Genomic DNA, 11,975 nt, shown 5'->3' on the forward strand with positions numbered 1-11,975 from the left:
TCTGTCTCTATCTTTCAAATAAATAAATACATCTTTAAAAAAAAAGAAATTAAGTACTGTTGCACATTACAACATGAATAAGCCTTAGAAACATTATGCTATCTTAAAGTGAGACACAAAAGGCCACATATTGTATGATACAATTTATATGAAATGTCCAGAATAGTAAAATCTGTAGAGACAAAAAAGTATTAGTGATTTCCAGAGACTGGGGAGAGGAAGAAATAGGGAATGACTGCTCAATGTGTATGGGATTTATTTTTGGGGTGATGAAAACATTATGGAATTAGGTAATGATGATGGTTGCAGAATATTGTGAACATACTAAAAACCAGTGCATTGTACACTTTAATATTATAATTGCTATGTGAATTTTATCTCAATAAAAAAGTGAAACAAATTGATGAAGACAGTTTTTGCTATATATACAATTATATCAACTTAATCAAGATAGTGTTATTTCTTCTTTACATACCCTTATATAATTTTAAATAGACTTTTTAAAAGCATTTTTATATTTATAGAAAAAAAGAAGATACTACACAGGGTTCCTGTTTACCCCACACCTGGTTTCTCCTATTATTAACATCCTACATTACTGTAATACATTTGTTAAAATTAATAAATGATACTGACCCATTATTATCAAGTCCATACTTTATTCAGATTTCCTTAGTTTTTGCCTAATGTACCTTTTCTATTCCATCATCCCATTCAGGATACCATGCTACATTTAGTTGTCACACTTCTCTAGGCATCTCTTGGCTGTAACATTTTCAGTCTTTCCTTATTTTTGATGACCTTGACAGTTTTGAGGAATACTAGATAGTTATTTTGTAGGATGCCCCTCTGTTAGAATTTGCTGTTTTTCTCCTAATTAGACTGACAGTATTTCTGCTGTTATAAAAATTTTAAGAACCTTCTGTCTCCTGTATATGTCAGAGGAATTAACTCCATTAGACAAGAGGCTAATCAAGAGACTTTTTTCAGCTTTACTGAGGTATAACTGACAAAACTGTACGATTTTTAAAGTGCACGATGTGATGATTTGATTCATGTATAAACTGTGCAAGGATTCCTCCCAGAGATCTTACCTAAATAATCCCTTCTCAATTTTTACTTTTTCCGATATAGCTGAGGGACACTGCCCTCAAGTTTCCTAGAGGCCACAGTGCAATCGAGGCGATCTCTGAGTCATACCCCTTATCTCTCTGAGTCACATTGCGTGACTAAATATTCTGATCTTTTGATCCCTCTGATGTTTCAAGGGAGGCTTATAGGGTCACATCCTCAGTATTTTCTCTAGAGTATTTCCTGATAATGAATTACTTAATTTTGACTTCCTTTGTTATCTGGGAGGACCAGTAGTTTTCCAAATTATCACTTCTGGGTTTTATTTGTTTACAGTTTTCTCAACTTACGTGTTTTCTCTCAAATTTTACTATCAGCAGCTAGAATAAACTAGGCTACATTTTCAGCATGTAGTGTGAAAATCTCCTCAGCTAAATACCCTACGGTAGTTTATACAATCAGTCACCATTGATGGATATTTAGGTTTTATTCTATTTTTCTACTATGACAAATATTACTGCAATAGAGTTTCTTGTACACACATCTTTTTATATATTTTGTCAGTAGTGTTTCAGATGGATTTCTAGAAGAAGAATTTCTTGATAAAGGAAAACTGCATATGTAATTTTGCCAAATTACATAATTTCCTTCCATGTTTTTGAGTGATAGTTAAGATATTTGATAAACTAAAAAAATAAATGACGAGTATATCTGCAGAATAAACAAGGTAAATGAGAGAATTTTCAATTCTGCATGCTGGAAGTCTGTTTCTGAGAATGAGGTCTTTAGATAGTTTGAAAATTAAGGTCAAAATAATAGTCACTATAAATTATTTTCAATAAGAATCTTGTGTGTAATTTATTTTGTACTTATCAATTTTTAACAATGGGTAAGAAATCAATATTTTGTGTTTACTTGAATGTTTTATTAAATAAAAATGATAATGGTATTATTTGAATAGTCAGGAGATATATTTGCTCCATACAATTAAAGGAAGAAAAAGGTGAAAATTTTATTATGGGCCTAGAATTTCTCAAAGGGTAATGATAAGTCAGATATGTTTTATCAATTTCCTATTTACAATTTAATTTTTCTTTTAAAAAATTACTAATTCAAGATATAAAAGGAACGTAAAAGCCAGACATTACTCTGAAATGCCAATAAGTAGACTGATAAAGTTTACTATCAGTTCTTCATATCTGTATTAACGAGAAGGCTACATTTTACCTGAAAAAGTAGTGCACCGAGTCAGACGCTGCAGTACTTGTCTCCTTTGACATTTCTCCATAAGGAAGTATCTGGTGAATATGGAAATACTTTGTACTGCAGAGAATGACTGCTCCAGAAATACACTGCATTATTTCACTTTTAAAATTAATTACTTTGAGCACTTTATAAATTCAAAACTAGTTTTTTTAATCAACAGATGTATCCTAATAAAAAGGAAATTATCATTCTGAAACGCCTTTAGTCATCCTAAAATAAAACTGTCAACATAGATTATGAGTTAAATCCAAATAAAACAATCACTTGCAAACCTAGATTAAAGTTAGAATGTAATTTCAATATTAGAAATTATTAATGGAATTACAGGGTTTCGTACCAAAATAATCCAATTCAATGTGGGAAGAGGTAGAGACTCTTAAAAAAATCAGTGTATTTCTTGTATGATCTTTGAAAATAAGATACTACTTCCCCACTCAGTTCAAACTCATAGAGTGAAAATACATTTTTTTACTCACTTATTATATATCTCTCTTCAATTCATTAAATCCAGGTTTTAGTTATTTCTAATTGAGGAAAGCATTTTCCAACAAAATATTTTGGAAAAATTTTATTATGCTTATATGTAAAATATGGTGGGAGCATATTAGGGAACAGGTTCGTCTTTAGATTAGGCTTAATAATATACAATAAAGCAGGGACAATATGAAGGTAAAATGAGAGGATGTGTGCTATTTGCTTAAAAGACATGCAAACTAGAATAGTGTTTATCTTTGTTCGTCTGAGTAGTAACTGAAAAGGAGTATGAATGTTGAGGAGGGAAACTGGGGAGTGCTAGTTCTATTTGTTTTATCTGGATGCTGGTTCCGTAAGTGTGTGTAGTTCGAGAAAACTCATTTTGCTATATGTTTACAATATGTGCAGTTTTTTGTATGTATACTGCAATTCCATGAACATTTTAGAAAACAAGATACGTAAATCAAGCATGGTAAATACTGGTATTTATTGAAATTGGGTGACAGTTGCAGCATTATTCACAATAGCCAACAAATGTCACAACCGAAGTGTTTATCAACAGATGAATGGATAAAAATATTATATTTTTATATATATATAAAATGAGATATTATTCAGTCTTAACAAAATGGAGATGCCAACTTTTGCAACAACATGGATGAATCTGGAGGACACTATGTGAAGTGAAATAAGCCAGATACCAAAAGAAAAAAAAACTGCATGACTTCACTTATATGTGTAATCTAAAAACGTTGAATCTATGAAAACAGAGAATAGAAAGGACAGTGGTTAGTAGGGGCTGGGGGTGGGGAGGAAAAATGGGGAGATGTTTGTTAAAGGGTATAAAGTTTCAGTTATTATGTAGGATGAATAAGTCTAGAGATCTAATGTACAGCATGATGACTATAGTTAATAAAACTGTACTGAATACTGTAATTTTGCTAAAAGAGTAGTTTTAGGTGCTCTCATCACCAAAAATAATGATAACTGTAAGGATATGATATATTAGTTTGAATGTAGTAATCATTTCATTATGTGTATGTATAAGAAATCATCATGTTGTACATCTTAAATATATATATTATTATTATTAAAAATAAGATAAAGACAAAAAGGAATTGGTTGACAGAAGATGTATTTATACTCTACATTTAGAATTTTAAAGTATTGTAGAATTCTAAAAATAAAACTATTTATTTATTTATTTATTTATTTATTTATTTATTTATTTATTTTAACTTTAAGTAGGGCTGCACACCCAGCATGGAGCCCAACGTGGGCCTGGAACTTCTGACCCTGAGATCAAGCCCTGAGCTGAGATCAAGACCTGAGCTGAAATCAAGAGTTGGAGGCTTAACTTTGGAAAACAGTGTGGAGGTTCCTCAAAAAATTAAAAATAGAGCTACCCTATGACCCAGCAATTGCACTACTGGGTTTTTACCCCAAAGACACAGACGTAGTGAAAAGAAGGGCCATATGCACCCCGATGTTCATAGCAGCAATGTCTGCAATAGCCAAACTGTGGAAAGAGCCGAGATGCCCTTCAACAGATGAACGGATAAAGAAGATGTGGTCCATGGAATATGACTCAGCCATCAGAAAGGATGAATACCCAACTTTTACATCAACATGGATGGGACTGGAGGGGATTATGTTAAGTGAAATAAGTCAAGCAGAGAAAGTCAATTATCATATGGTTTCACTTATTTGTGGAACATAAGGAATAGAATGGAGGACATTAGGAGAAGGAAGGGAAAAATGAAGGGGGGCAATCGGAGGGGGAGACAAACCATGAGACACTATGGACTCCGAGAAACAAACTGATGGTTTTAGAGGGGAGGAGGGGTAGGGGGATGGGTTAGCCCAGTCGGTGATGGGTATTAAGGAGGGCACGTATTGCATGGAGCACTGGGTGTTATATGAAAACAATGAATCATGGAACACTACATCAAAAACTAATGATGTACTGTGTGGTGACTAACATAACATAATAAAATTAAATTAAATTAAAAGAAATATAAAATTAAAAAAAAAAAAGAGTTTGAGGCTTAACTGATTGAGCCTCCCAGGTGCTCCAAAATAAAATTTTTTAAATGGCACCAGGCAGAGAGCTGATTCAGCAACTGTTTTTGACTTTCTGGCATGAAGCTTTTACTTGGAAACTTAACACTATTATAATTGTGTAGAGCAATTGCTTGGAATAAAAAAAAAGAAAACACTTTAAAAAAAACAATGGCTTGGGACAAATATTTGGTGAAACACCTTATGCCTTGATTGATGCCTCCCCCTAGTATTTATTTGCTATCACATATACCTCTGGGACTTTCCTCCTTTTTTTAGGTGGGGTTCCCCTAAAAGCAGTACCAGGTCCTAGGAAGCATTATTAGGAAAGTGAAATCAGGAAGGGAAGAAAGTCAATAAAAGATGCATTCATGAATGGGTACTGCTGTGGACAACTGGGGCTCAGACTCACTAACTATTCCCTGAGAGAATTTTCCCACCAGGCAGTGAAGAAATTGAGGTATTTATCTACCAACAAATGTCCCTTATTGTTGGAAGGTTGCTTCTGTGGACATTAACTCCCCCACATCTCTGACCTGCTCCTTGGCAGAATTAATATGTTTCTACTGCAACAGAGAGCCTTCAGGCTGAGGTGTTTGAGATAAGAAGCCATTCATTCATTCAATGAATTCTTCATTAAAACTGCAGGTGACCTGCAGGGTGGACCAAGAGACTAAGACCAGAGCCTTAGACAAATACTACACTTTCCTATGTATAGGTTTAACAAATGTTTGGAATGAATGAATATCGCTACCCATCTAATAATTTTTAATTTATGCTTTATGGTTTTGATTCTTCTTTAATACAAACATATTGAGTACAGGGATTTTGTATGCCTTCCTGGTTCTGAGTGTTTTCTCCAAGATTTTGAAATAAGAATTCTCCCACTTTCAAAGCTGATGACATGTGCTGAATCCACCTCCACTTCATCTCTGTCACTCTACAGTGAGATTTGTACTCTAAAAGATTTCACTTGTGATTCCATCATTCTCTTTATAGGTTTCTTGTAAGCAATAAGGACAGTTTAATTAACAGAATTCAAAATAACCTAAGGAATACAGACCAAGGAAAATCCGTTATGACTGCCAAGTAACATTATGAAGAGGGATACCACTCATTCTAGGGTTGTCTACATACTGGAAGTACAGAAAATAACTTAAAGTGAAATAAGTTCAGAAAATTAAATGTGATAATCCCCATTTAAATAACATGTGGCTAATAGGCACTAATGCAGCCTCCATCCTATGGGAAAACATGCAGAAAAAGTTAATAAGTGAGTAAAACAGACACTTAACCTTAGGCTAGAATCTGGGAGAAACTGGCACACTTATAAATAGTAGTTGAGGGGGAAAAAAGAAAGGAAGGAAGAAACCTACTGTGGATTTGATTCTTGACTAAAGTCAAGAGATTGGCTGAAAGAACAAAAAAAGAACTAAGAAAGATGCTTTATCTGTTCCCCAACTAAATGGCACATGTCAGGAGCTATTTGCAGAGGAAGAACCACAATACATGCCTTCTGGAAAGTATAGCTCACTACAAATGAGCACTGGAGAGGTGACAGACACTAAAAAAAAAAAAAAAAAAAAAAGGAAAGGAAAGGAATCCTGTTGCTGCATGCTGGGTCTTATAATCTTTACCTATTTTCTTGGTTTAGAATCAGAAAAGCAGATTATGCAAGTAGTAGAAAAATCCCCTGAAGTCACAGAGAATTGCATGACCTGCTCCTTATTAAGGCTCCAGCAGTCTGTCCCTTACTATGACTCTCAGAAGAACATTTCCTCATTACTCAAGTAGAAAGGGAGTGGGCCTAAGACAATCCATATTTTCTGTGAAGAAAATTATATCCTGATAGATCTAAACTCCCTTTAAGAAAAATAATCAGCATTGGGCTAATAAAAAATTACCGCAGCGGAAGATAGAAGGACTAGCACAAAGACGGGTACATCTCTGACAATAATTTATTGCAAGAACCAGAAGAAAATTACAATTGCTTATTTGAAAAGGCGTAAGGCCTTGTCAGTGTCAGGCAAAGACACAGGAAAACGGGACGAAGAAAAGAAAGCAATGAGTTATCCGATGGCTTCAAGGACCATTATAAATTAGTGATAAAGATAAAATTTCCATTTGACTCTGGCGTGGATATCCACTGCTGTGGAAAATCAAAGCAGTGATGTGGACCAGAAGAATGGGAAGTTTTCCCAGAACACAGAGAAAAATGACAGATTTGATGAAAGAAAGCGAATACTCACATCTTATATATATCAAAATGAATGTATGCGGAGAGGAAGAAAAAGAGTGAAGGTAAAGCCAAGAGTAGTTATTCCCCAAAGAGTATAACCAGTCTAAACAGAGAAGATATAAATAAGAGAAAACATTTCAGGGGTGAGAGAGGACTTACCATATATAAGGTATAATTCCTGGGAAAAATCCTTATCCAGACACATCCAGATAAAATATGTGAATCACCAACATGAAGTAAAACTACTGAAACCACCTAGGAAGGAAAAGCAAATGTCTATGGTGAATAAAAAATCAAGCTTGCCACAGACCTCTCCTCTGCAGTAGTGAATGACAAAATACATGGGTGCAACAGGCATCAAAATATTATTAAAATATACAACATGTAAATAACCTAATTAAGAAGGTTTTATATATTTATATATAAAACTTTGTATCTTACTTTTAAGATTCACAGTTATTTTCAGAGTCCATAAAATATTTACCTAGAAAAGATCTAAATGGCCACGAGGAAAATTTTAACAAACATAAAAAAGTAGAAATTTTATAGTCTACATTTTCTTATTATGCAATAATTAGCATGGCAGATAATTAATCACAGGCAAATATTTAAAAAGTTTTCCTTGGCAGCTCCTTAGTTAACCAATAATTCAAGACTATAATTATTGCAATCTACATTGAAACTAACAAAAGAGACAACAGGCTATGTCAAAAATAGAATGAAACAGCAAATTCTATACTCAGGACAGAAAGTATAACTCTAAATGCTTTCATCAGTAAATAGGTAAGAATAAACATAATAAACTATTCAGTCTAAGAAGCTAAAACTAATATGCCAAAGTTATCCCAATTAATCTAAGAGATAGGAATAAGGAGAGATGAAAACTAACACAAGACTTAATTAATTACAGAGCATACAATGGTAGAATTGACAAATTTGAAAGCTAGTAGATTGAAGGGACAAAAAAAGAGAACTCACAAAACATACACACTAATACACATACACAGAAAGAAAATAAAAGTATAAGTTTTGAGAATGAAAAAAGAGATGTAAGCACAGATTTAGAGGAGATATTTATTAAATTTTAAGACTGTGCTATTCATGATATATTTTAGTAAACATTCAGAAATATATGACTTACTATGATGCCACAAATTGAATAGACTAACAGGGAGGACCCTTCAAAAATATGCAGGTCCAGATGACTAGCAGGTGAGCTCTTTTGTACCTTTGTATAATAATTTCTATGATACTCTGGAGCTCATAAAAATTATAAACTTCCCAGTTTCAAATAAGAATATAAATAAGAGAAAACGGTAACCAAAATTATTAGTAACTCTAGTATTTTATTAAAGTCTTTTTTAAAAAGATTTTATTTATTTGACAGAGAGAGTGAGAGAGAGAGAGAGCACACAAGCAGGGGGAGTGGGAGAGGGAGAAGCAGGCTCCCCGCTGAGCGGGGAGTCAGATGGAGGGCTAGATCCTAGGATCCTGGGATCATGATCTGAGTGAAAGGCAGACACTTAACTGAGCCACCAGGTGCCCCTACTGAAGTCTTTATACAGTATTACAAGTGTGGGTTTTTTTCTGATACACAAAGATATTTCAACATAATAAGCCCTCTGTGCCTCAATTTCCTCATCTATGAACTGAATAATGAGAAGTTCCTACCTTATACTGTGATTTCAAAGATTGAATGTATTAAGTTTAAATGGCTTAGATATTTTATTTATATATATCCTATCAGTTGTATTTCTCGGGAGAAACCTCACTAATAGATCATCTCAAGAAACCTAAGTTTAAAATTATCATAAAATAATTTATAACTTATACCATGAAGGCATTTGGTTAAATTCATTGGTCATACACACTGGGTGACTTAGGTGGAGGGATGGCCAGGAAAAACCAAACCTACAACCAGAAACAATAGCACAAAACTTTTTATTAAACTAGGAATTGTATATCCATTTGAAATCAACACTCAATGGCCTGAACTGTGAAACACTGGCATTCCAATTAAAATCTGAAATATGTTGTCACTAACATTTTTCAGTTTTATGACAGAAGTTACTGCTGATGAAATCTCACAAAAAAGGAGGAGTGGGGACTCATGACTCCTGATGAAAAATCAATAAAAATGATCACTATTGGCAGATTATATGATTGTTTCACTAACTGATAAACTCAAGACAATTGAAGAAAAAGAAAAATAGACCTAAGAAGCAATTTCAGCTGGTTATCAGATGAATATACAAAAATTAAATAACTCTCCTACCTACCAACAATAACCACTTAGAAAATATGATTTTAAAAATTTCTCATTAATAACAATAAGGTATAAATTTCCAAAATATATAAGGCATACATAAACAAAACTACAAAATAGTATAACAATCTTTAAAAAGCCTAAATGAATTCAGAAACAATCCATGTTCCTAGGTGTATGAAAATTGTTCAAATCAAAACTAAGATGAGATCCTACCTCATACCTGTCAGAATGGCTAGAATAAACAAGATGTTGGCGAGGATACAGAGAAAGGGGAACCCTCTTACAGTGTTGGGGGAAGGCCAACTGGTGCAGCCACTCTGGAAAACAGTATGGAGCTTCCCCAAAAAGTTACAAATAGAACCAGCTTATGACCCAGCACACTGCACTACTAGGTATTTACCCATTGGACCCAAAAATCCAATTCAAAGGGGCACTTGCACCCTGATGTTTATAGTAGCATTATCAACAACAGCCAGATTATGGAAAGAGCCCAAATGTCCATCGACATTTGGATAAAGAATGGATAAAGAATAGGTGGTGTGTGTGTGTGTGTGTGTGTGTGTGTGTGTGTGTGTGTGTGTGTGTGTGTGTGTGTGTGTGTATAATCCATCACAATGGAATATTATTCAGCCCTTAAGAATGAAATCTTGTCATTTGCGACAACATGGCTGGAGTTAGAGTGCATTATGCTAAGTGAAATAAGTCAGTCAAAGAAAAACAAATACCATATGATTTCACTCATATGTGGAATTTGAGAAACAAAACAGATGAATATAGGGGAAAGAAAAAAAAGAAAGGGAGGCAAACCATAAGAGACTCTTAACTATAGAGAACAAACAGGGATGCTGGAGGGGAGGTGGGTGGGAGATGGGCTAAATGGGTGATGGGGATTAAGGAGGGAAATTGTGATGAGCACTGGGTGTTGTATGTACAAGTGATGAATCACAAAATTCTACTACTGAAACTAATATTACAGTATACGTTAAGTGACTAGAATTTAAATAAAAACTTGAAACATAAAAAAGAAACTAAATAAAGAAGTAAACTCTGAAGTTGACTGTAAATTTTATATGACCAGTACCCAAATTGATTCATCCATCCATAACCATGCCCAGTATACTTGTTGACTATATGACCTTTTCCCTCTTGGGATAGTCTCTTTCTTTCTTTCTCTCTATTTCTCTTTGTATCTCTCTGAGTTGTCTAGAGGCTTCCCCTTGCATGGAGAATAAAACCTTCTTTTTACCCTGGCCTATGGAGATCTTCATGAGTTGGTCCCTAAGTACTTTCCAGAAAGCTATCTTCCTGTTCCTTCAATGCATTAGACTTCAAGAACCCTTGTTTTCCCCTGTGTCTGTAGATGTCTCCTCACATCTTTATGTGGTGGGCCTTTTGTCTTTCAGGTCTATCTCAAAATCTATTTCCTGATGATATTATCTAATATAATCCCCAATATTTTCATACTCTATTACATCACCTTTTTTTAAGTACTTATTGCAATCTGCAATTATCCTTATGGTTTGTTTGTCTGATTATTGATTATTATCTGTCTCATCCCATTAGAATAAGCTTTTGAAACAAATCAAATGCTCAACAAAAGTAGCTTGGTTAGATGATTCCATTGCATCCACATATTGACATTATTGTTCAGTCATTAAGAATGCTGCCAAAGGGGTGCCTGGGTGGCTCAGTCGTTAAACGTCTGCCTTAGGCTCGGGTCATGATCCCAGGGTCCTGGGATCGAGCCCCACATCAGGCTCCCTGCTCCAAGGGAAGCCTGCTTCTCCCTCTCCCACTCCCCCTGCTTGTGTTCCCTCTTTGGCTGTCTCTCTCCCTCAAATAAATAAATAAAATCTTAAAAAAAATATAAAGGGGCACCTGGGTGGTTCAGTAGGTTAAGTGTCCAACTCTTGATTTCAGCTCAGGTAATGATCTCAGGGTCCTGGGATCGGCCCCATGTGGGGCTCTGCCCTCAACGCGGAGTCTGTGAGATTCTCTCTCTCCTTCTCCTTCCCCTTCTGCCCCTCCCCTCATTTGCGCTCCTGCTCTCTTTCTCCCTCTCTCTTAAATAAATAAAATGAACAAATAAATAAAATATTTAAAAAAGTGCTTCTAAAAATGATCACTTATTGCCAAGAAAAGATGTCACTCTATATTGAATGAGAAAGAAAGGATACGAAACAGGTAAATACATGAATCATTCAAAATATGTATCTGTAACAATTATCCCTTTTCCAAAGCCTAACCAAGAAATTTATTGTTTCAGGGCATGTTAGGATATAGGCTCTTTTCAGAGTTTTTCATTAGGAAGATAATTTTTTTATTAGCATATTTAGCAACATTTTTAAGCAATATTTGAGCATGTCAAAAAATGGGCATTTGCACTAAATATGCAGCATTATGCATGAAGGGGTTATAGAATTAAGTTTGGTAAGGTCAGACCACACTTTTTAAAAATAAAATAGTATGGAAGAGAAAGGAATAGAATAGAATAGAAGAATAGAATAGAACATCTCAAAAAGTTTGGTGCAAAGGGTGATTGTATTATGAATAAAAATGTGTTTTGGATGTGTGTATGTGTACTGAGTCAGGATA

Source organism: Eumetopias jubatus, unplaced genomic scaffold, assembly GCF_037043125.1.
Source record: "Eumetopias jubatus isolate StellerSeaLion01/CBP00866 unplaced genomic scaffold, mEumJub1_p1.0 scaffold_7, whole genome shotgun sequence".
NCBI lineage: Eukaryota > Metazoa > Chordata > Mammalia > Carnivora > Otariidae > Eumetopias > Eumetopias jubatus.